The sequence below is a fragment of the Ranitomeya imitator genome, chromosome 4 (genome assembly GCF_032444005.1).
Source record: "Ranitomeya imitator isolate aRanImi1 chromosome 4, aRanImi1.pri, whole genome shotgun sequence".
Taxonomy (NCBI): Eukaryota; Metazoa; Chordata; class Amphibia; order Anura; family Dendrobatidae; genus Ranitomeya; species Ranitomeya imitator.
In genome coordinates, this window is record NC_091285.1 from 343,440,551 (window position 1) to 343,466,803 (window position 26,253).

General features: G+C 41.4%; 1 protein-coding gene across 1 annotated transcript in view; it reads right to left on the reverse strand.

The window, feature by feature from the left end:
- The window catches only part of TBC1D22A (TBC1 domain family member 22A), an 859,623-nt gene that overhangs the window by 464,706 nt on the left and 368,664 nt on the right, over positions 1 to 26,253 (reverse strand). The window lies entirely within an intron of this gene.

A 26,253-nucleotide genomic window follows, 5' to 3' on the forward strand; every position in this document is an offset into this window, starting at 1 on the left:
AATACAGTTTAAACATTAATTTTCATAAACCTGCAGGAAAAATGACCTGTAGGTGGCAGCACACTACCCCAAAGCACAATACCACAAGGCTGCTTACAGACATCACAAACAAATCCTAACATTTGCCTTGAGGGCTTTCCAGCTTGCCGAACTCCTTGCCCAGCCGATTTCAGGCACATTGGAGGATTGCACACTTCACTGCAGGTGAGTCACATATGCAAACACATTTGTAAACATGCACTGCCTATTCAATTGCACACTTGCTCCGTTTATACTCCACCGACACACACAAATGATACACCATTTTAACGGTCAAATTACCTGCAGGTGACATTTGCCTAGGGGTCTCTGCAGCTTGCCGAAGTGCTTGCCCAGCCTATTTCAGGCAAATTCGAGGATTGCACACTTCACTGCAGGTGAGTCACATATGCAAACACAATTGTAAACATGCACTGCTTTTCGGTGATTACTTCACAGCACACATACAAATAATACACCATTTGAAACGTAAACTTGCCCCCTTCAGCAAGAAAAGACACAAACAAACCACACATTCACGATTTGATCAATAAATATAGTTTAAACATTCATTTTCAGAAACCTGCAGAAAAAAACAATATCCTGCAGGTGGCACCACAACCTCAAGACATTTTTTTTAGCCTCTACTTATCAAAACCAATTTATTGTATTACCAATCTACATATATAAATACCTCTCTGTGTTCATCATCTCATTAAATACATTAGCATTTGACCAGGTTAATTTTCCTGAAATTGCATGCACCCCCGACAACCAATGTGCGAAAAATTTGCACGGGCCAACTAGTAACATTAATATTTTTAAAACCATGCATTATTTTCAAATGGGAGTAAACTCATAGGTGGTCAAAAGTGCTATAAATATACATATGATAGTGGCACAAGTCCTGTAAAAGGGTTAAAGGGTTTCTAGCGCTACTCACGTGCACATCTTGGGGTAAGTGGTGTTAAGGATGTGACAGAAGAGGATTGCCAGGATGTGAACATGATTGGCAGGTTTCATGCGCCTGTTCTATTCATATAATTAGGTACAACACAGACTTCCCAAAATTGTCATAAAATGTGGATCCGAAACTAGCAGCACTGTGGACAGCGCATGTCCGCTGCTCCAAAATGCTGCATTCTAATCACACAGGTAAATCCGCATGTGTTCACTGAACCAAGCGGATTTAACGCATCCAATACAATCTGTTAATTACATTTGTGTTGCGGAGACCGACGTCTCAAGAGAAATTGGGATGCTGCGGTCTGGTAAGACGCCACACATGTCAGTGTCCACGGGTGAGACGCAGCTGTACATAGATGTATAGTGAACATGGGATTTCTAGGAATCCCATCCACTATGCTGTAAAATCTGGATGCTGCATAAATACAGTGTCCAACCTGCAGCAGTTCCTGATGGTGGGCACGTACCCTAAGAGGAAACAGGTACTCTACATTATTACATCATTCATACTTGTGGTTGTAAAGGATTACAGGCAGTTCTAACAGGTTCACCGGCTCACTAAACTTGGAGGATCTGTCTTTTCTTTCAAATGGCTGAGGTACATTTAATAATTTCGCCTTTTGCTGCAAATGAAAGCAATCGCACAAATGAACAGATAGTATTGAACTTTACAAGCCTTTCACAGGTGCTTTAGATGCCTTAGGCAGGGAACTAGGAAAAAGATCAATGTTAAGCTCTAATAATTATAAAGGCTGCGAAGCAACAAAAGAACACCTGAACTGGGCTCTGCTCACTGTACTAACACAATGGGGCCGGGATATTATATGGAGAAGAAGGAGCGTAGTAAACATTGACTATTGCACTGTTACATTTAGCTTTATTACAAATAAAAGGAAAGTGACAGGTGGGGAACTTTTTAAACACTGTTAGTATGGAACATTTGTCATATAAAGTGATAGACATATTAATAATCTAGTCTACATTAAAGCAGATGGACATGGAATCTCTACAGATCATGATTAGAAAACCAAAGGCACTATGGGCCCGATTCATCAGAATTCTGGCATAGGGCACCTTAGAAGTAGCAATACTTCCGCACAATTGATTGAGAAGTTGCACATAAATATTGTGACTTTTGGCATTTACAAGTTAGTCCCTGCCAGCTATCCCAATATGGGATTGGCCATACCCATCTATCAAATTCATAGGAATACAATACACTTTTAGTGGTATAAATTGATAAATGTACCCCAGTCACTGAACTAAAATATACAGTGGCACTAAATGTAACACTACCAGTAGGCTATAGACTGGGCAGTCCCCACCATACTCTGCAGTGCCGTCCTAAAACATCTCTGTATAGGTAACAGAGCGGAAGAGAATGAGCAGCCGTGGGGGTGGGGAGTCAGACGTCAGACTAAGCCAAACTTAAATAATAACTTCTAGGGAAAGGGGAACACAATTTAAAAGGTTTTTAGCTAGCGTTTGTGGTTGTAATAAAAAGGAAAAAATGGACATTTATTCCTTATTTAGTTTTAGTTTTTTATTCCCCGGATATCAGCAAAATGTTCAGTATATAAATATAACATTTATTGCAAAAAAGAGGTAAATTTGCTCAAATATCTGAGCAAGAAAACATTTTCTAGCTGTTAAAAGAAAAACTTTAAATGTCAGAAAATGGGAAAAAATAGCATTCCTGAACTTGTTTAAGGGGCTGTTCACCTTTACGGACAATTTTATTTTTTATTCCTAAATGCATGTATTTCTGCCTAAAAATAGTTTTTGCAATTAGGGCTCATTAAAAATTTGTGGCTGCAGAATGCGTTGAGTATCCTTCAGAAAACTTGTTCTGATGGGAGAATATGTAACTTTTCTTTTTTAATGAGTCTCTCAGCTGATTTATGATTACACAAAACATTAAAATCGAAGGAGAAGGAAACAAAGATAATATAAAAAAAACAAAAAGATGCAAATTTTATAATGCAACCCAATTGTTAAAATTATTTTTACCTTGATATATATGAAATGAAGTAAAATAAATACATTCAAAAACTTGTCCATGCAAGGAGGACAGCACCTTTAATTTTAAAAATAAAATATTTAAAGGGGTTGTGTCACTATAAAGAATACATTTAACCCAGCAGAAAAGGTGGAAATAAAGGGTTTTGTAATTCACAATTATTGAAAATTATGCTTCATTAAAAAAAACAACAAGCTTTCATCTGCTGAAGTTTGCGCTATTCCATCTGCAATCTTTATGCATCCTCCGGGTGGCCGATCAGCTGGCCGAGCATGCGCAGTTCCTGTCATTATAAGATGTCCCCCCAAACTCCCCACCCCCAGTGTTCACAACGTATGCTCCCAGCACTCACCTCCCACATGTCTGACCGTGCAGGGAGCAGTTAGCTGACAAGCACGCTTGCTTCAGCCACTCATCACAGCGCAAGCACGGTTCCATGATGCACTGTGCAAGTGCGGGAATTCCAAATCGGACTTAAGTGATGTTGGCGCAACCCTTGGAACATCATTTAAATTACGAAGGCGGCAACAACTGTGACTGAACCCAATGAAGCACACCCCTGTTATGATATAATTTCATAAAGAGCTTTTTGCACATGATTAGACTACTGTTTTTAATGAAAGAGCTTGTTTGTTTACATGCTACAAAGGACATAAAAAGTTCACTTTAACCCTGCTGTTGTCTTCGGTCAAAAACGACCGACCTTGAACTTCAATATTCTTTAAAATATTCAAGATGTGGCTCTGAAACCCATGGCCGACCGACCCATCCTCATTTAAGTCAATCAACCACAAGTTTCAGAACCGCATCTAGAACACCCCCCAAAATACCAAATTTCAAAATCGGTCTCCCCAGACCGAAGACAACAGCAGGTTGAGGAGCTGCAGGAATTTCTGGCAAGTACTGGTGGTGTAGGGCATGTGAAAACAATCTCTCGTATTCTTCATATATCTGGCCTGTGGGGTAGAGTGGTAAAGTGGATGCCTTTTGGAAACTTGGGCTGAAAGGTGGCAGATGAGATTTAACAATGATAAATGTAAGGTTATACACATGGGAAGAAGGAATCAATATCACCATTACACACTGAACGGGAAACCACTGGGTAAATCTGACAGTGAGAAGGACTTGGGGATCCTAGTTAATGATAAACTTACCTGGAGCAGCCAGTGCCAGGCAGCAGCTGCCAAGGCAAACAGGATCATGGGGTGCATTAAAAGAGGTCTGGATACACATGATGAGAGCATTATACTGCCTCTGTACAAATCCCTAGTTAGACCGCACATGGAGTACTGTGTCCAGTTTTAGGCACCGGGGCTCAGGAAGGATATAATGGAACTAGAGAGAGTACAAAGGAGGGCAACAAAATTAATAAAGGGTTTGGGAGAACTACAATACCCAGATAGATTAGCAAAATTAGGATTATTTAGTCTAGAAAAAAGACGACTGAGAGGCGATCTAATAACCATGTATAAGTATATAAGGGGACAATACAAATATCTCGCTGAGGATCTGTTTATACCAAGGAAGGTGACGGGCACAAGGGGGCATTCTTTGCGTCTGGAGGAGAGAAGGTTTTTCCACCAACATAGAAGAGGATTCTTTACTGTTAGGGTGGTGAGAATCTGGAATTGCTTGCCTGAGGAGGTGGTGATGGCGAACTCAGTCGAGGGGTTCAAGAGAGGCCTGGATGTCTTCCTGGAGCAGAACAATATTGTATCATACAATTATTAGGTTCTGTAGAAGGACGTAGATCTGGGGATTTATTATGATGGAATATAGGCTGAACTGGATGGACAAATGTCTTTTTTCGGCCTATGTTACTATGTTTTGTTACAAAGAAAAATAATCCAAGACTGGCTATGCTGTGTCAAACCCTACATCATGTCTGCCAAGAGCACAAGGGTGAAACGTGTTATATAGTGTGATGAGACCAAAGTTCAACTTTTTGCCCAGAATTTCAAAATGTTGCAAAGCCAAACACTGTGCAGCAACAAAAGAACACCATACCCACTATGGAGGAGGCAGCACTATGCTATGGGGCAGCAATCCTGCAGATTTAATTGGCTATTTAGTCAAGGTGGAAGGAATTATAATCAGCTACAAATATCAGTCAATTTTGCATCAAGGCCTGCAAGTTTTGATGCAAAATCAAATAAAGCTAAAGATGAAAATAAATCTCACCTTTCAGCACATAAACAACCCTGGTTTTCACATAACATGTCATGGGGTTGGCGCGACAGAGGAGCCAGAAGACTCTGCTGTCTGATTTCTACTACTCCTGCACTGAGTAGAAACACTTCCCCTTCATATTAAACCATGCAGGGCTGACTTTACAATCTGATGATGTATACTTTAGGCATCCATCATTGACCTCCATTTATATTGGAGCAAACATCATTACTAAGAAGGCAGAGGTTTAATAATTGCATTAGTCTGCTGTCTTCGATTTTGAAAAAGTTCTCTAAAAGCAGGAATTCCTATTTACCTAAAAAAGAAGTCTTGACCCCAGCACTGTTGTGTTGATGGTTCCTGGAGGTTCTGCAGCAATGAGGTCACATGACTGTTATATTCCATCACTAGCTGTGACGTGCAATACAATAGGCAATACAGGCAAATGGTGCAACATTTCTAAAGCAGCCCAATTACAAAAATAGATTTCCTCAAAATACATGCATATATGGTACAACCTTTTTAAGTGCTCTGGAAGTGTCCAATCACTTGCCAAGCCTCTGCTTCTCTGGTGCTAATCGCAGATCAGATCTATTATCTTCTGTTTAACTGCAAATGGGGAACCAATTGGTTACCATGGCACCTGGATTGTGACCCCCATGGCTAACATCTGGATACCTTGTGAAGTTCAGCCACAGCCTAAGCTTCTTGTGAGATCTTCATTTACACTATATATAATCCTAAGCATACCTCAGAGCGTGCCAAAGTCAGCTGGACGTTCTCAGCTGCTGCCGCAACCCAGTTCACTCCATACGTTCTATAATGGACGTATCCATATACTGCATATCCACCCCTATTGAAATGGATATGTAGTACACAGCAACTATAGTTTTGACAGAGCTTACGTGTTCCGGCAGCATCGAGAACTTCCAGCCACCGGAGGCATCAGCTAATAGCAGGGGAGCCAGGAGTTGACCTCCCACCAATCAAATATATATTGCCTATCCTAAGTATAGACAATCAATAATAAAAAAAAAAAGTAGTGGCCAACATCTTTAATCTTTTGGGGAGCCTATAAAATATTAACCCATCTTGCACATACCTTTATTGCTTTAAGGTATCCAGTCAGCAGGATTGTGCACAGTAACCTACAGACAGTGTTGTGGGTGCCCTTATACTGATTAAAATGATACCTTGCTTGATGAAGTCCGTCTTGTGGTTGTTGTTTAACCCCTTAGTGACGGAGCCAATTTTTTAAAATCTGACCAGTGTCACTTTATGTGGTAATAACTCTGCAACGCTTCAACAAATCCCAGTGATTTTGAGACTGTTTTTTCGTGACACATTATACTTTATGATGATGGTAAATTTAGGTCAATATGTTTTGTGTTTATTTATAAAAAATATCAAAAATTTGAGAAAAATGTTAAAAAATTAGCAATTTTCAAAATTTGAATGAGTATCACTTTAATTCAGATGGTCATACCACAGCAAAACATTAATAAATAACATTTCCCACATGTCGGCTTTACATCAGCACCATTTGTAAAATGTTATTTTACTTTGTTAGCATTTTAGGAGGTTTAAAAATGTAGCAGCAATTTTTCATTTTTTCAAGGAAATTTACTAAATATATATTTTTTAGGGACTTATCCATGTTTGAAGTGACTTTAGGGGTCTCATATTGGGAAACCCCAAAACGTAATACCATTTTAAAAACAGCACCCCCTTACATATCGAAAACTGCTGTCAGGTAGTTTATTAACCCTTCAGGTGCTTTACAGGAATTAATGCAAAGTGGTATGACAGAAGTGAAAATGTGTATTTTTATTACCTAAATGCCTCTAACTTCTGAACAGATTACTATAGTAGTCAGACTCTAAGGCCGCTATTTGGTCATGCATTGCCACGGCAAACATCAGGACCACACAATCATGATCTGAGGGCACCAATTGGGATAAAGAGGAAGCCCCCACACTCTGTTAACCATATGTAATGATGTAGTCACTATTTACAGCAGCATCTAAGGGGTTAAACAGATTTGGATGGTGAAAACACTGATCATGGCTGATACAGCAAGTTGTCAGCTATAGTGCACAACCGACAGATGTTAGATTGTTAACTGTATGGGGAGGCTATTCTCTTATATGTCAGGTCAGTTAAAAGATGTATTGGCTGTCATTAAGGGGTTAAACCATATTTTCAGTTTCAGTTAATTATATGCTCGTCCGGGCGGACTGGGGGGTCTTCATGTGGTGCTCTGCTTAGGTATTCCTAAGGCCTGTCCCACACGTCCAGATAATTCCGGTACCGGAAAAATCTGTACCGGAGTTATCCGTGTCCGTGTGCTCACATAGGCCATCCATGTGGCACACATGCGGCACACGTGTGCCGCCCGTGTGCCGACTGGGTACCACACGGAGCGTGCAGGAGACAGCGCTATTAGATAAGCGCTATCCCCTGCATCTGGTGCTGAAGCCGCCCTTCATATCTTCTCTCCAGCAGCGTTCGCTGGAGAGCAGATATGAAAAATCCTTTTTTTTTCATGTGTAAAATAAATATCCCTGTCCCCAACCCCCTCCCACCCCATGTGCGCCCGCCCGCTAATAAAATACTCACCCGGCTCCCTCGCAGCGTCCTCTTCGCGCCGCACCTTCTCCTGTATGAGCGGTCACGTGGTGCCGCCCATTACAGTCATGAATATGCGGCTCCACCCCTATGGAAGGTGGGGCCGCATATTCATGACTGTAATCGGAAAACTGTCACCTCACGTACCGGAGCCACTGATGTGTGAAACCGGCCTAATGCAGGTGATCACCGAGAGCGGCTACTTCGCAGACGCGGGCTGCACAATCTTGGAGGAGGACATTTTTTTTTTCCTTCTCCAGGAAGATGAATCTTTATACATACCGATAGCTGCTACTGTGCAGGCACCATTTTCAAATTGTTTTTTATTTGTACTTGATCAATAACATGAACAGTGATTACTAGGACACTAAACATGTGATTATGCAGCAGAAGAGGTTTTTTCTTCAGTATGTACTGTTATTCATTATACAAACTAGGGGGCAGGTCACAGATCAGTTACCTGTCAGCAGTCTGCATTATGAATAGCTAATCAGAGCACCACATAAAGACCCCCCTCCCCCCTCCATAGGCTGCCTGGAGCATATCATTAACTCAAATCTGAAAATAATTTCATCAACCAATCAATCATTTTAAATCAATATAACGGTGCCGACCTGACACTGTGTGTAGGTTACTGTGCACAATCCTGCTGACAGGTTCCCTGTAAAGCAGACAGTATTATGTCCTAATGATTTATCCTTATTTAAGTTAGCTATTGTGAAGAATATTGGAGATATAATCCTATGTCAACATCTGTATCCTACTGAGCATGGAACGCAATAAAGTCCCTTCAGCATGTGTTGTGGTAACAAGACACCTGGCCAGCTTCAGACAGAGGGTTTCATACACCCCACTAGCAGCTGGTATGAAGGTTTCTTATGTCCTAGCTGTACATCATGTCTATTTCCGAGATCCCCAGAACAGGGCAAACGCCTGCCTAGCTTTCAAATCATTCTAACATGCATGGGAAGGGACATACAAAGAACAGTCACTAGCAGCTAGGTAGCAAAATTGGGTTTAGTCTCTATGAGTAGCAGGGTCCCAGTCGGACCTGATGGCACCAGAATTGCTGCCCTAGGATCGTCCTTAATGAGTGACCTTTCATAGGTTTTGGGAGATTTATCGCCAAACCTCAAGGGGAGGGTATTTAGGATCACCTCAGAGGGCAGGAGGGGGCTGACCCAGAGGGTTAAATGCTTGTGTGAAGCAGATCCTAGTGCTTTTTTTCTGGGAGGTCAAGGGGACACATCATGTGAGGAGAAGTCACACAAAAAGGGAACCACAAGTCTCCCATGTGATAGCCCCTCACCCACAAGCCAGGCCTTTCATCTAACTTAATCCACATGTTCTGCTTATACCTTTCGTCCCGTCACTATTGTATTTGCAAATCTGACCATTATATATGTATAACCATTGTGTATATATAGTGTATTGTTTAGTGTGCCTTAAGGCGATTAAATAAATTGTTTAACCTTGGGGTGCTCGGTTATCTCAATCTACACGTCTATTTTTTAGAATAGTCTCACATGCTACTGAGGGCTGGCTCCTGGCCCAATATAATCCTGTTAACGGACCAGGCGTATATCGAACGATGAACTGGTGACAGCCAGAAACAAGGAACACCGGTGACTGCGTGGGCTACCTTCTCTCACTCTCCGTGACTCCCAGGGCCCATGTAGACAGTGGGGCATTTGTGTAAAACTGTGCCAAGCTGACCTTGTGTGTTCCTAGGGGGTGTGGAACGTCACGTTGGTACAAGTGGGGAAACTGTATCATGTGATCTCGCTGACGTAATATTGACGTCAGGGGTGGGGTGGCGTGGTGTGGATTCTTCACATTTTGTCACAAGTATTCTTTGAAAGATTAAAGTTGGTACAGAATCGAATAATGGTTGATGGAGTGTTCTACAAAACTCAGAGGATATTTGAATGCTTTACCTATTCTCAATGGAGAATAATATGGCAGATAAAACCATTATAGCAGTGCTAAGCCATACTAAGCAGCATTTCCAGTGAGAACATAGGAAGTAGCTGGGTCAGTAATAAAAGGAGGTTGCTTTGGTGTAATGCAGGCGAGCAAATCAGCAGAAAAGGAATTTTTTTTCATATCCGAGGACATAGAGTCACTCCACGAATTATTTGCATTAAGATAGAAACAAAAACAAACAAACCAGTGTACTTGGATTTTCAACAATGCCCCACTCTTCAGATATCAGCACTGATCCCACCAAGACAAAATCTCACATATGGGAATATAATCATTGTTGTGTGAGAAGGAGTATGGCTGACTGGCACATTTAAAACATATATCTGGGTCACCATTCACTTCCATTACAGCAAAACAAACTGAGTGGAGTTTTGACATTTCTACATCGGAAACTCACTCTGTCACAGAAGCTCTTTTGTATTGTGCCCATGCTAGGCAAAAAGCTTTTGGGGCTGGCAATTAAGGCTCATTTGATACACTTTTGTAAGTACAAATATATTAGTAAGTTGTATGGATGTTTACTTCTAACATCCCTAAATATTTTTTGTCAAGTGGAAAAACCCTTCAATTCTTTAACTTTTCTTACCCATAAGAACATCAGTGAAAACAGAATGTGAACAGTTGCTAGTGCATAATAAAACTTACAGTAAAAGCACAAGAACTGTTGTAATTCTATATTTTTTTTAATACACTGATCAAATGAAAGACATAATGCTGCAACCTTAGGTTACTTGCTATAATAAAGCATGAAGCTAGAGTTTTAGGCAGCACAGAGTAGAACTTCTCTGTCTGCTGCAAATCAACAATAGGAAACCTTTAAAGTGAACCTGCCATGTGGTGAAAAAAATGCTATTAACCTGCAGATATGGGGTATGTCAAGGTTAGTAGCAGCTGTGTGAACTTCGCACTGAAAGCCCGGGTGTCGGGAGGAAACAAACTTTCTTCCTCCTGGCAACCTTTGGCTTTCAGTCATGGGGGTGCAGCATTAGCCATCGCTAGGGGCAGCGAGTAGCAGCTGTAACTGCACCCCGTACCGACTGACAGCAGTGCATCAGTGTCAGTGTGAGGATGTGGCTACAGTGGCTGCTCACTGTGTACTAAGCCGTGACTGAACCGCATGGGCCACGCCTGTATGACTGAAAGCTAGAAGCTGCCTGGAGGAATAAAGTTCATTTTCCCCTGGTAGCAGGGCTCTCGGTGCTGGCGCCACATGGCTTCACAATTCTATTATCCTGCAGATTAAACATATATCTACAGGTTAATAGCATTTTTTCACAACAGGTTCCCTTTAAGAAGTGATTTCCTACCAGTCAAAAAGTCAAAAGCATGCAGCCATTTAAACGCTATATTACAAAAAAAAGTTAGGAAAGTGAAAGCTAATTCACTACACACAAAAATATAATGCACAACATGTCTAGATGTCTCAAAGGAAGCTTTTCAAAGAATCCATTCCCTGGTCAAACTTAAACACTCACTTGCCAATCACTAATGTCTGCAAGTTTTCCTGTGTCACCTTTGTCGCGGCTTGAAAATTGTTGGTTGTCAAGAAAAAAATAAAAGAAGCTTTTGACTGAGATATACAGCACAGAGATTATTTGTTAAAGTATGAATTAAAGGATTTCCTCAGCTTCCTGGCACCCTGGAGCTGAGTAGGTGACAGCAAATGCTTCAATCCATTTATTATATTCTACCATAAACATGCTTGGAAACATTTCCAAAAATGTGATATCAAATATGTTTTAAAATTATTTATCGGAAAACTGTCTATTGAAAAGTGTTGATTGCAAAACTAAAGGTGATTCACTGGAATGCAAACCACCTAGGAAATGATAAAACTTCTGGTAAGCTATATTAAAAATTGCTTCATTAAAATGTCAGTAAGAGAGAAATGGGGAAAACGGTTAACAAGAATAGCATGTTTCACAGCATTAAAAATGCATTATTCCCCTAGCTAGAGCAGCTTCAAATTGCACTGCGCTCCAGAGCTGCATTCACAGTTCTGCTGATTCTTGTTCGAAAACGGGCAACAGGCTTTTTGACAACCATACCGCCTACACTGTACATGAGAGTCTATAACTTAGGGGGAGTTCTGCCTAAAATAGAGCTCTAGCAATATGCATACCCACATGCAATTTTATATTCCAATTGTATACCTTATTTCATTCATACCGTTTAGAACCTTTATTATGGGAAGCTATGTTATGTGATCTCCAATCTGACCACTGATCCAATACATGATATACTGTGCAGGTAGAAGGACAGACATGCAGCTAAAGAGATCATTTCCGCCTCATACAGTATAGGAATGCAGTGATATAGTAGACGAGTACATTCAATTAGTTGCAGTTATAAACCTCACCTGACTCACACTGACTGACTATTATCAGAGAATGCAGAGCTCTTTTAGTGATCTTTTAATGATCCATTTATCTAGAACTAGAATTATAGCTAATACCTGCAATGTGATGAGACTGTCCTTTCAGTCTCTGGAATGCTATCAAGGGAAATGTAGTCCGCATTAGTGGACTCATATCAGAGGCGAAGTAGAAAACTTCATGACTGACAACTGAGAATGGGAATAAAAAATACCAAAAAAATCCTGCAAAGTTGCCCGCAGGATGCGTTTTTTGCACATAGACTTGTATTACCGACGCATCGCAACGTATGGACACACGTTCCATACTTTGTGCACTCGATGCGTCGGTATTTGGCGGACCAACGTAGCGAAAAAACATTCAAGGGAACGCTTTTTTGTATGTCGGGTCCTGCAATTCCTACCGCGCATGCGCGGCTGGAACTCAACCCCCTCCTCCCTGGGACTTTACAGTGGGCAGCGGACGCGTCGAAACACTGTGTACGCTGCCCAGGTTGCACAGAATTTTCACAACGTCCGTCGGTACGTCGCGCCGATGCTTAGCGACGGCCGCGTACCGATGGAAATGTGAAAGAAGCCTAAGGCCTCTTTTACACTTACGTCTTTGAGCTCCTGTTGAAATCTGTCAATTTTTGAAAAAACAGGACCCAGCAAATTTTTCCAATGGATCCTGTTTTTTCTCATAGACTTGTATTAGCGACGGATTATGACGGATGACCATCCGTTTCATCCGTCGTGCACTGGATCCGTTGGAAAATTGCTGTCCGTCGGGCAGGGAGAACGCACAGAGGAACGTTTTTTATGTACGTCGAAAAATCCCTCAACGACAGATCCTGCGTGCCCGTCATTGGTTATAATGGAAGCCTATGGGCGCAGGATCCATCACTGACTGTCAAAAGCAGAAATCCAGAAGCTGGTTCAGTCTTTTGAAACTGAGCATGCGTGCAAGAATTTCCAGTCAGGGAAATTCTCTCTCGCTCTCTCTCTCTCTTTTTACTATTGATGCTGCCTATGCAGCATCAATAGTAACAAGATATGTTAAAATAATAAAAAAAAAAAAAAAAAAAAAAAAAAATCACAATATTCTTACCTTCCGGCGTCCTGTGCAGTGTTACCGATGCTCGTGATGCTCCTGGCAGCTGGCGTTCCCAGTAATACATTGCAAAATGCCCAAAGATGTAGCGGTCTCGCGAGAATGCTACGCCATCAGAGGTCATTTCACGCAAGGCATTATTGGGAACGCCAGATGCCGGGAGCATCGGTAACGCTGTGCAGGATGCTGGAAGGTAAGAATATTGCAATTTTTTTTTTTATTATTATGTTTAACCTGGGCTGTGTTGTGTATGCGTTTTCGCAGCGGAAAACCGCTGCAAAGATGCATACACAACAGACACACATAGCCTCAACGGATCTGTCAGAAAAACGGGCCCAGTGCACCCATTTTTTTACAATCTGCACAGGGTCCGTCTTTTCAACATTTTGATGGACCCTGTGCAGATTGTAAAAACGGAAGTGTGAAAGAGGCCTAAGGCATAAATACCATCATTTATTCACTAAATATTGTGCACAAAAAAACAGCTGGAGACTTGCTTTAAATAAGATTAGTAGTTAGGCACCAATAAGCTACTTACAACAAAATGGTTTGTAGAAATGTTTTATCAAAACTAAATTTTGGAACAGTTCGTTAGTCTGCAGAATTGTAAATGTAATTATGGGCTGAAAATCAAGATCAATAAGCTACAAGAGGAACGATCTTTGTACCAGGTTAGCCAGAAGAAACAAGAAACATGAAATTGAGAGTCCTCAGTGGTTACGGTAATACATGTCAATGCCTAAATGAACAAGTGATTAATGATCCCAAGATTTTAACATTGCATAAATGGTTGCTAGAACTAACATACTGATGACCTACCCAGAGATAAATCATTGTATCAGATGGGAAAGCGGGAGGGGGGGGGTTGGGGGGGGGGGGGGGAGTTTGACCCTCCGACCGAATGTATGCAATGTTCGGAACAAAACACATTTAGTGGCTACTGACGAGTTCTGCAGTCTATCTCCATGCAAATGAAATTTAGCAAAACAACACCCAATGGCAGAGAATCTAAGGTGGTCCTGACGGAGGAGCTTAAGCGTTTAAGATTTTATATGTGAATTAACAATATAGTCTAAATACAACAAGCAATGCTAAATACGGGAGAAAATCGCTACATTTTACTAGAGCCATCTAGCACAGAGAGAAGGTTTGTGATGTTTTACATGATGGCTCACATTACCAAAGAGTCGCTGATTCTGATCAATAGGTACCATCTAGATTGCCAAAATGCACTCAGTTACAAACCTGAATATTGTATTTTTTATCCCCCTAACTACCTGGAGACAGTTTTTGGTTTATCCATATTCGGGACACTAAATCTCAACTTCGCTACTTGTTTGTAAATTTTCACTCTATTTGTCCTGTTCCCTATGGCAGTTTCTACAATGAAGCAACTTGCAGGACATTATTTCTTGCCCTGCAGCTGTCTGTAAGCATTAGGGACCATATACCTAATTGCAGATAATACAGCAGACTTAGCCCCCTGCAGAGTATCAACTCCTTTCCCCATCATTAAGCTCTTAGTGCCGCAGTCCAGATTTCTCAGCAAGAGAGAAATGCAAAATCTGTCAATGTTTACTGTGGGTGCCCCAAATCTACTGGCGCCATGTTGATAATACATACAAAGCTTTATTATCTGTACTCATCATCTTTTATTTCAGGCGTCACAGTGAAGATGCTCTTATTTTACAGAACATCACTGAATATTCATTGAATCATTGCCTCTGTCTGAATTAAGTTGAGGACACGGCTTCAGATGATATTTCAGACTATTTGCAGAAGGAGCAATATATAAACAGTGGAACCTCTTGTTCTGTCTGAATATTAAGGATACTCTGGAACCAAACTAGCTGATGCTCACTGGCTCTAATGAGACCGACCTTATGCAGCAAAAGGTGACTAGTGCAAGTTTATGGGCAGGCCACCTAGGAACGACTGCTAGCCGAAGGGAATTTAGAGTATTCATGGAGGGTTGTAAGACGGTTGTGTGATATTCTGAATTCTGGGCATTTGGACTAGTATAAAAATCATCATGGTCAAAGATAATACCCTCAGATTAAAAACAAACCTACTTGCACTGTATTGGTCCTATGGTCCAATTTAAAATTAAAGGGGTTGTCCCCTCTTGATCTAAAAGCTTGCTGCTGATAAAATAAAAAAAGCTCATACTCACCTCCCATGCCGGCACCATTGCAGCGGTGTCATCACTCGCGTTCTCGGAGCTCTCGTGCAGTTATGACACGTGAGCCTGGGGCCCAATCAGCATTGGCGTCACTGTCTCCACCTTCGGACAAATCGGAGGGAGTGAGAGAGCAGCCGCAGCCCTGACTTCCTCGATGTTCTATTTGTACTCAGGTAGGGATTAGTGATGCCAGCACTGATTGGAACCGAGGCTCAGGGTCACAACTACTGCACGAGGGCCCAGGGAATACGAACGCCAACACTGCTGGAACAGTGCAGACACGGGAGAGAAATAAGCATTTTTATCTTATGGGGGCCAAGTAATAGACAACGGAAGGGGTTGTCAAAGTACTTGACAACTTCTTTCAGTATAACAAAAAAATGAAAAAAAAAAAAAAATTGGTAATAGCGCAGTGAACCACATGCTTAACATAAAAAAATCCATAAAATATAATTTTTATTTGGTATACATTAAAATTATAAGCCACACACAAACCACAAATCAAGACAAAATCAAACTGGGATAACCCCCTATGTATAAGATAAATTGGCAATGTGCAGATATGGACCTGCTCCCTGTCAGTGGGTGGATCGCCCCCCACAAATTTTTTTCCCAAAGGGCTATTTGTCACTAAGTAGACCTAATTTGCTGCCTTTCTTACCGCACAGGTTGGCACCCTAAATTATTAGCGATATTGGTGTCCTGGCTCCTCGATGACTGACCCCAAGTCACCCTAATAAATGTTGTGGAACAGATAACACTAGAAGTCTCAGAGAGGGGTCATTAAACATTTCTACCTTTGGAACCTATGGAGCTCGAAATTTCTGGGACTTCTAGTGTCAAGGATAAATAACTTTGGTAGGCATAAATGATAGGGTAAATAAGGGAAGGCATGTATCTTTAGGTTTACACTTTTAATGCATATCAAATAAAAATAATATTGTAAAGGGAACCTGTCACCAGTTTTGTCATATAACAACTAAAACTAGGACCTTATTCGGTGCCTGTACTGCATTCCAGAAATGCTTATATACACGCCTGACTACCACTAAAAATCCCCCAAAACCGTTTTAAGTTCTCCCACACTGTAAAGTAATCAGGTTGGTCCAGTCCAATGGGCACGGTTTCAGGCCTCCCCATCCTTTCCCCCCGGCTGCTGCTGGCCGGTCTCCTGGTTTATATTTTTCGGGGTGCAGCCAAGCTCAAACACGTTCGGCCTCGCATGAGGGGTGTTCGCACTGGGATGCATTGAGAGTGTTCTGGCCAGCCCGCCTAATCGAAAGTGTTGCTGCCTTTTTTTCTGCTGTTGAAAATTGAATTTTTGTAGGCCTCGAGTCTCTAATGGTTTTGCTATTTAGTTCAGTGTAGGACTCGTAAGCGTGGGGACCCTTGGCGTGGGTTACGAGCTTGTATATTTTTTGCACTATATTTTTTGGGGTGCAGCCAAGCTCAAACACGTAGGGTCTCGCATGAGGGGTGTTCACACTGGGATGCATTGAGAGTGTGCTGGCCAGCCCGCCTAATCAAATCTTAATCTTGCTTTATGCGCTGGCTGCACCCTGCAGTGCATTTGTTCTAAGATCTGGGCAAGTAAGTGTTGCTGCCTTTTTTTTCTGGTGTTGAAAATTGAATTTTTGTAGACATTGAGTCTTTAGTGGCTTTGCTATTTAGTTTAGTGTAGGACTCGTAAGCGTGGGGACCCTTGGCTTGGGTTACGAGCTTGCGTATTTTGGCCAAAATATCAACCAATACCTCACTATTTTTGTATATTTTTTGCACTATATTTTTTGGGGTGCAGCCAAGCTCAAACACGCTCTGTCTCACATGAGGGGTGTTTGCACTGGGATGCATTGAGAGTGTGCTGGCCAGCCCGCCTAATCGAAAGTAGGGGCGTGACAAAAAGGCTGTGAACCACACACTATGCAGTACCATTGTGTGAGCAACGCCCTATGGGGCCTATATTGTGCACTTGTATACTGGGCAGTCACCCCCTCCAGGAGTGGGTATGTGGAGAGTGGCTGTTGATTTGGCATTTTGCACCTGTGTTGCTAACATCTTGCTTTATGGGCTGGCTGCACCCTGCAGTGCATTTGTTCCAAGATCTGGGCAAGTAAGTGTCGCTGCCTTTTTTTTCTGCTGTTGAAAATTGAATTTTTGTAGATCTTGGGTCTCTAGTGGCTTTGTAAAGTCTCTAATGACCTACTAACAGCTAAATCTAATGGTCACTACTCCATGCTAATTCTCTTGGATCTCTCCGCAGCATTCAATACTGTGGATCAGCAGCTCCTCCTCAATATGCTCTGCTCCATCGGCCTCAAGGACACCGTTCTCTCCTGGTTCTCCTATCTCTCTGATCGCCCTTTCACTGTTTCTTTTGCTGGTTCCTCCTCCTCTCCCCTTCCCCTTACTGTTGGAGTTTTTCAAGGATCAATCCTGGGCCCCCTCCTCTTTCTCTTTGTATACTGCCCCTATTGGACAAACAATCAGTAGATTTGGGTTCCATTACCATCTCTATGCTGATGACACCCAATAATACACTTCTTTTCCTGATATCACGCCGACCTTTTTAGAAAACACTGGTGATTGTCTTACCGATGTCTCTTAACATCATGTCCTCCCTCTATCTTAAACTGGACTTGTCTAAAACTGAACTCCACTTGTGCTCTCCCTCTACTAACCTACCTTTGCCTGACGTTGCCATCTCCGTGTGTGGTTCCACCATTACTCTCAAGCAACATGTATGTCTGCTGCCTTGGGGTCATCCTTGATTCTGAGCTTTCCATCACCCCCACATCCAATCATTGGCTCGCTCTTCTTATCTGCATCTCAAAAACATTTCTAGAATTTGTCCTTTTCTTACTTTCGACACTGCAAAAACTCTTACGGTTTCACTCATTCATTCTTGCCTTGACTATTGTAACTCTCTCTAAATTATTAATATGATATTTTTCATAATATGCCCAGTTTATTCTATGTAATCAATGTTTTAGCAATGGTCCAGAATGTCTACGTCAACCTGCTGTGGCCTACCCATATTCACCCATATACTATGTTCCTGCATCCAATTTTTTTTTTTTTTTTACATAAAGGATTTTTTAAATTAAAGCTATTTTTTTTTCTTTCTACTTTTCTCATTATGGGTCCGATTTATCAAAGCTTTTATACCATAATTATTGCATAAGACTGGTTGAAATGTCATGAACTTTTGTGGCAACTTTGGGCACACTAAAATTTTGTGATATTTGGCGTTCTCACGTATTTTTGCCCAGCTTTCACAAACTGGGGGTAACAGGGGTGCAATAACTGCTACTCGGCAAATTAATGATGAGCGGTGGCATTTGTTATGAGACAGACAAGGAGGTTCACCTCACGTGGTCATCTTACTTCACCACGCCCCCTTCATCAAAACCTGTGTGAACAGTGTGGGTGGGCAGCAGTGTCCATACATGTGACCATTTATTTTCTTGGCTTTTGTGGATCACTTTATGTATTTATTAGCTTTTGTTTCATTAAAATTAAATCCTGCTCTAGGCTAGAACTACATGGTAACTTTTAGTTATGCAATATTAAAATTACTTCTGTCACGTTGTCGGTTACCAGGAATAATAATGAATGCGGTTGCACCAAAATCCAGCAGGGCAGAATTACTGACACTGCCACGACTGGATTCTCTGTCAGTAGTTGCCATGTAGTATGTTGTAGAAACACAGTGATCTTATGTTGTACAACCCCAGCCATAAAAACAGCAACCTACTTTAACCCCTTGATTATGATGACATATGATAAAAGGGATATTTAGAGCAAAAGATATAAATTAGGAAATAAAAATACCAATTCCTAATATCATATAGGGCAAATGCGGAGCTGCATATTAGAGTGAACATTTCTGAAAAAAGGAAGCTAGAAAGAATAAAAACCATTCCAATGATCACAACTGGAAAACATTAAAAACTCATCAAACTAAGGCATCCTGGTCAATTGTGTGTGTGACTGTTAGATTGCGGCTACATGTTGAATATGGCTGTGAAACAGGTCGCCTGACCAATGATCGTTCTGTGCCATAGCATAATGCAAGTGAATAGGGTTATTTTGCAACTTGCAAGGTACTAAAACGAGCAATACGCAAAAAGGGAAAGCCAACCTAATGGGTCACAATGTGAACCCTTTCACCGTCATTACACGACGCTGTAGTAGTAGAAGCACAGAGAATCATTTGAACACGTGACCGATGTTGTGGCCAAAGTCAATGTGTAGTCTCAGCTTCAAGGGTGCGTTCATGAATTAGTGGATTGGTTGCAGACATTTCTGAAAGTCTTGTATCTGAATAGGACTTGCAGATATCCATGGACATGCTGCAGAATTAATCTCATTCACATGTATGGAACTTATCTTTAGTTATAGCAATGGTTTGGACAAATCTTCCAATGGTGAATATACCCTATAGCTGCTTCAGTCAAAGTTTGCAGAATTGGCTTCTGGGAACAATAGGCCATTAGCAATATGGCCTCCATAACAAATGACTTGGCGTCGTCACTAATCCATCCAATACTGGTGAATGTTTAATAACACTATTTATACTGTACAACATATTGGTGGAAGAAGAGGTTTATTATATCTGATATATTTAAGAGTCTATTATCCATAATTTCTAGCACTGAAGATTTCTAGCCTCATTATTTTCTCTTATAAAATAGAACTCCATCTGCTTAGGAACAAATTAGCTGGTGTTCTGCGTTTGATAGGGTTGAACATTTCTACGTTCTCCGGCTTGCGCTGCACAGTGATATATGTTGATCTCTTATATTCTCCTGAAAAGTACAGAATCTTGTGTCGCATGATTTATGATTTGTTTCTCTTTTCCAACAGCGCATGATGACATCTGTATAAATTGTGCATCTGGCTCTTAAATAATATTTTATATTATAAAAAGCAATTGAACAAGATGTGAATATTCTTGCTCAAATTTTATGTAGTCTCGAGCAGAGATGAGGGGAAAAAGCCACGCACTAAGGCAAAGATCTACCATATTCTTCCAAAAAGAAGAAACTTTATGCATACTAAATAAAATTTTTATTCATGAACAGAAGACCAAATCCCTTTCAAATCACATTTTCTTTCCTTTATCTTCCTCTCACAGCTCAACAATCTCTGCAGCTTATGGTCCCTTCACAAACAGAAATATCATGTTTCCACGTGGAAGCTTAATATGTTGCATCAAGTGCAAGATTGGATCCCATCAAAACAAAGTAAGGAAACAATTGTATAAAGAAAAAAAACATATTGTCCGATAACCCCTTAAACCAGCTATACACAACCAAATTACTAAGAGAATGCGGTGTACCGTAATAAAAATCTGCAAACAAAAGTTCCCTGAACGGCAGCTAGACCGCACAGGACGGGATGCAATGTATAATTATGGAAAGCAAACATATTCCCACTAGAAGGCATGTAGGAATCGGCAACACATTTAGTACAGCTCGGCCTACAATGGCAGATCTGTATTCTGGCACACAAGAGTAATCATGCATCAACGAAAAACTAGATAAGCTGACAATCACCCAACGAACAAGCAATACACTTGATTGGGTGAGATGGGCGAGATGATTTTTAATCTAGCTCACAAAAATTATTATTCACGGCATCAAATTGGCCTGTGTAAACAGGATACATGATGCCAATGTCATAATGCCCTATGCACACTGAACAATCGTGTTAATAATCGTTCTGTCAGCATAGCAATGTGGTTGGCTCCTCGAAAATGTCAAAGGATTGCTGATCGAGATGTATTGAGCCTGGAGGTGGATGATTAATGGCAGTAGGCTGGCATGTCTAAGTGCAAGGCCATTCAGATGGCGGCATATTCTTTAAATTCCTTTACTGGCATTATTCATTGTGGCACTTGACAAGTGCCTACATGAGGTAAAAATGTAATTTAACAACTATATTTCCCTTTAAAAATATTGTCCACCTAATCCCTGAAAGGTCCTACACACTTTGCTTCTTGCTGTTTCTTCATCAGCCAGGAGGAACAAAAAATTGAGCATGTCCATAGATAATGTCATAAATGCATGATAGGTCAAGTGCTTCTCTCTCTGCAATCCTCCACCTTTCAAGAATATGGGGGTCTCCATGTGCAACTTCCTATTGAAATTTAGGGGGCCTCCCGGAACACAGAATTGGTTCATGCATGTTATGGGGCTCCTGTACCACTAATAGTTAAGGATCCAAGAGGTAAAGCTGGAACATTTATGACCTAAGGCTGCATTCATATATAACTGGCACATAAAACAGGTAACAAATATATACTACTTGTTACACCCGGTCCGGTCTCTGTACCTTTGTGGGGTTCCCATTGGAACTCCCGCTCTGTGCTGGCTCCACGATGTCAGGATGCAGCTTTCCCTCCTCCTTCCTCTCCTGCTTCCTGTCATGCTGCCAGCAGGTTCTCGGGCAGAGTGCATAGGGCACGCGCGTGCTCGTTCCCGCTCTCTTAAAGACACAGCGCACATTTTTTTAAATGTGCTTCTAGCCAATGGTGTGTTATTAATTGCTATTTCTAGCTCCTCCACCATAGGGAGAACGCTGGAGCAACAAGTATCCACTGTTGCTTACTTCTGGTTCCTGTCTGCATGTGCTCCTGTTTCTGAAGTGCTTTTACTTGTACTCCGCTTATACTGTCTGTTTCCACAGATCATCAGCTACCAGTTATCCGGCTATCCTGGACGACAACTGTTCTATCTACGCAAACCCGTCTCATCTCGCCAATCTGCCATCATCATCTCCGGACAACGCCATTACCATTGGAACCAGCTTCTATCCGTACACCCGGTATCACCTGGTTAGCTCCACGTCTCCCGCTAACCCCGCTTGTCCCGCTGGGACAGCTGCCACGAGTTCGGGGTCTAACTGGAGGTAGCACCCGTGTCCCCCAGGCTTCCCACTCTGTCCCTGTTCGAGGGGACTTACCACGGGTGTCTGGGGCTCACGTTGTCACGCCCCCTTCGGAGCCCCCCCGGACTGTGGTCCCGAGGTTCCACATTAAACTTAAATAAAAACGAATGTGAACTTCAACTTCTGTGCCTCCGTTTCCATTTGTTACACTACTGCTGAACTTTTATAAGTTAGTAAATAAAGGCAATGTACTTGATTAACTGGAGATAGCATTGGAAAATATAGAGCACATAATATTATTTCCAGTTTCTTAGTTTCAGTGTAGGACAGTCATTTTTCATTCACGTGTTAATATACTGACAGAAGACCACTTTTCTTAAAGAAGTTTAATAAAGAACTTGGTGAATGCCTCTGCAGTTACTAGTGTTCAATTATGAAATCTCTAGGGCTCTATGCCTTTATAAATGTCTATATTTCAAGCGAAGGCTAAGAAAGCGCACATTTCATTATTCTATTCTTACTGCAGAAAAGGTTACTAATTAACAGAATTGCATATGTGCAGCCACATACAGGCCTAAGTGGAAGTACAAGATACCTAGTAGAACAAAGCACATTACACAAGTCCACCAGAAAGGCTTTATACTCTGACTGCTTTCGTACCAATTTACTAATGCCTCGTGGAGAAAAAAAAATCCTTTAAAGTCTTGAGCTCATTAGACCAAGTAAATGGAACAACATTTAATAATGTGCATTTGGTTAATTCACAGCACTAAAGAGAAATCAATACTGGATTGTAATGATGCTGCATGGAACCCTGTTTAACCTGATCAAAGGGGAGAAAACCTTGATCGTTTCTGCTAGGGCAGGTACACAGATGGTAGAGTCTAATTATCGGTATTATCCAGCCATAGTTATAGCTATTAAAGTAAGCAAGGCATAGCGCAATCATAAACAAGCTGGCCGCAAGATCATTCTCCTTATCATAAACGTAGCAGAAATAATCAGGAAATAGTTGTCCTCTTTATTTTTGCAACAGTTCTTCCTTATTTCGTAATGCAATATTAGTTAAAAAAAAAAAAAAGACTATATATTCACAGTCTTCATTAAACTCCTTGAGAACCAAAGCTCACTAATACATTTTTAGAATAAAGCATTCTACGCGTGAGGACACAGGCTTTCCTAGAGGGATTGCAACGGATTTGGCTTAGGGCTAAACTGTAGACCAGAGTTTATGGAATTCCCAGGTTTTCACCAGTTAACCAGGATACAATCACTGTGATAGTCTACATTAGCAACTGGAGATCGATTCCAGTGCATGGTACCAAAAAAAAAAAAAAAGGCATGAAGGGTTCTTCTAGGAGCTAAGATAAAGGCAAGAAGAGTTTTATCAGAATGGTAGATTGACAAAAAGACGACAGGTGGCGAAGGTCAGAAAACAAGGCAGGATAAAACAAAGGAGACAAATATTAGGAGTAGCAGAAAACGGAACCTATGAAACCCAGGTTACAAGCGCATGGTGAAGAACAATATAAGAATGCTCAGATATCTAGCACAATAGGAAATGTTAGCCCTTTTAGAGACGGGTAGTTTGGTCACACTCATTAACAGCACCAGAGGTTTCAGCAGGAGGACAGAATCTGCATTTGTAATCTAAGACTATAGCACTGAGGTGGGAACTGCTAATGGCCAATAGAAAAAGAGCAGTGATCAAAATTTTTTTATTAATTTTTATTTGTATTGTGGCATCTGTATTCTTTATGTTTACTAAAGATGCATTTTTTAATCTGTTCATACCTATTCCCAACACCTTATATGGCTGCGGCTGCTGCACTGTGCCGTGGATCCCTGGCTTGCTTGCATCTCAGAAGGCATCCTTCCAGCTCAGCGCGGGTCATTGACCTCACATGAGGCGCTTTCCTCGGACCCACACTGCATCCTGGATGGCCGGATGTGACACGGCCGCGAACCCACCAAACGTGTGCTCACGAGAGTGTGACACTAATCATTCATACCTGGAGAAGTTACCTCTATATACTGCGAGCATGAAAGGTAGCCAACATAGCCCCCTGAGCAAGCGCTCCACACGAAACGCGTGTTGGGGCTACAGTACACACGGTCCATCATCCACCCATTCTCCCACATGGGTAAGAATCAGTTACTGATTGCACTATGAGCGGCACTTTACACCTAAGGGCGGCATGGTGGCTCAGTGGTTAGTACCGCAGCCTTGCAGCGCTGGAGTCCTGGGTTCAACTCCCAGCAAGGAGTTTGTATGTTTTCCCCGTGTTTGCGTGGCTTTCCTCCGGGTACTCCGGATTCCGTCCACACTCCAAAGACATACTGATAGGGAATCTAGATTGTGAGCCCCAACGGGGACAGCGATGATAATGTGTGCAAACTGTAAAGCACTGCGGAATATGTTAGCGCTATATAAAAATAAAGATTAATATTATTATGTTGGTCCGGACCTGTCATGTCATCTACCACTCTCTTGCATGGCATTGTCATAAACCGCAATTCTTGGTAGTCACTATATACCTTTTGAGGTACATGTGTTTATCTATTTATGCTCTCTGCTGCTATTTTTTGATATGAGGCTTGCTGATGTGTTGCTAGGTATTTTCCCCTTAATCTATGGACAAAGTGCAAGATGGAGATTATTTACTTTCTTACTTTATATGTGAGGATTTAATAAAAACTTCTATATGTTATTGATACTACTATGTCTCATCTCACTTTATGTTTGAGGGCGCATTGCTCCATTATTTGTCTAGGATCCTATTATGTAGGGAGTTGCCCTATCTTTGAATATAATTTCCAGTTAGGAACTATATATGGTATGTTCATGTGTATCCGGCATGTCAGCTTTTGTTAGAAGTAGCAGAAAACCGGAACCTATGAAACCTAATTGCTCAGGCTATGAGCGTATTGTGAAGAGCAATATAAGAATTCTTCGATTTCTAGTACAATAGCAAATGTTAGCCCTTATAGAGACGGGTAGTTTGGGCACACACTCATTAACAGCACCAGAGGTTTCAGCAGGACAGAATCTGCATTTGTAGATTGTGCTGCTAATGGCCAAAAGGAGCAGTGACCGTGAGATGGGCAATTTGCATTTTGTCTGTCTTTTAATAAGTTTACTTTTTTTGTTAATGTGGGAAATGACATATGGGTGGTGTTATGGCATTAATATGAAACAATATTATTTTCAATTTGTCACTAAGTATATAGGGGAAAATGTGTTAGCTTTTTTTTGCTGTTTCACATAAGGCGTTTACCCCTTTCAGACATGTTCTTACCCACTTGCAGTTTGTTAAAAAAAAATACCAAACCACACTGTACTCTTCTCCGGGTGCACTGACGGGCATCCACTGCTGTGGTGCTGACGTCACTGGACGGCAGCCAAACCATGAGCTCAGTAGCTCTGAAGGGGGCAGTCCATCTGCACAGGCAGAGCTGCTGAACTCACTGACTGTAGGCAATAATGTCGACGTGATATTAGCATTAAGGTAAATAAAGCCCGTTTTTTTACTTTTTTGTAAGAAGAATTGGAATCGGGGCAGAGCATTGATTCAATAGGGGGGGGGGGGGGCAACCCCTTTAATACTTATAAAGAACCTATAGAAGTAATGAGCAGGAAAACACAATGCATGTTCCAACCTTTTCTAAAATGTCCTTCTTGTAGACAGTAAGGAGAGTAGATAGAAGGCAGAGAATGTAATAGTGCCACAATGGCCAACTTCATTACACAGACATCTGGACAGTCGTGCAGCCCTGAGAAAGCATGACTTCCCTCACCTTCACAGCCTGATAACCCCATCAATGAAGTAACTGTGAGGTGATTACTGAATATGGTTCCAGATTTTTTCAGCTCTGAACATTTTTGTTTAACTTTAAAGGGACTCTGTCACCTGAATTTGGCGGGA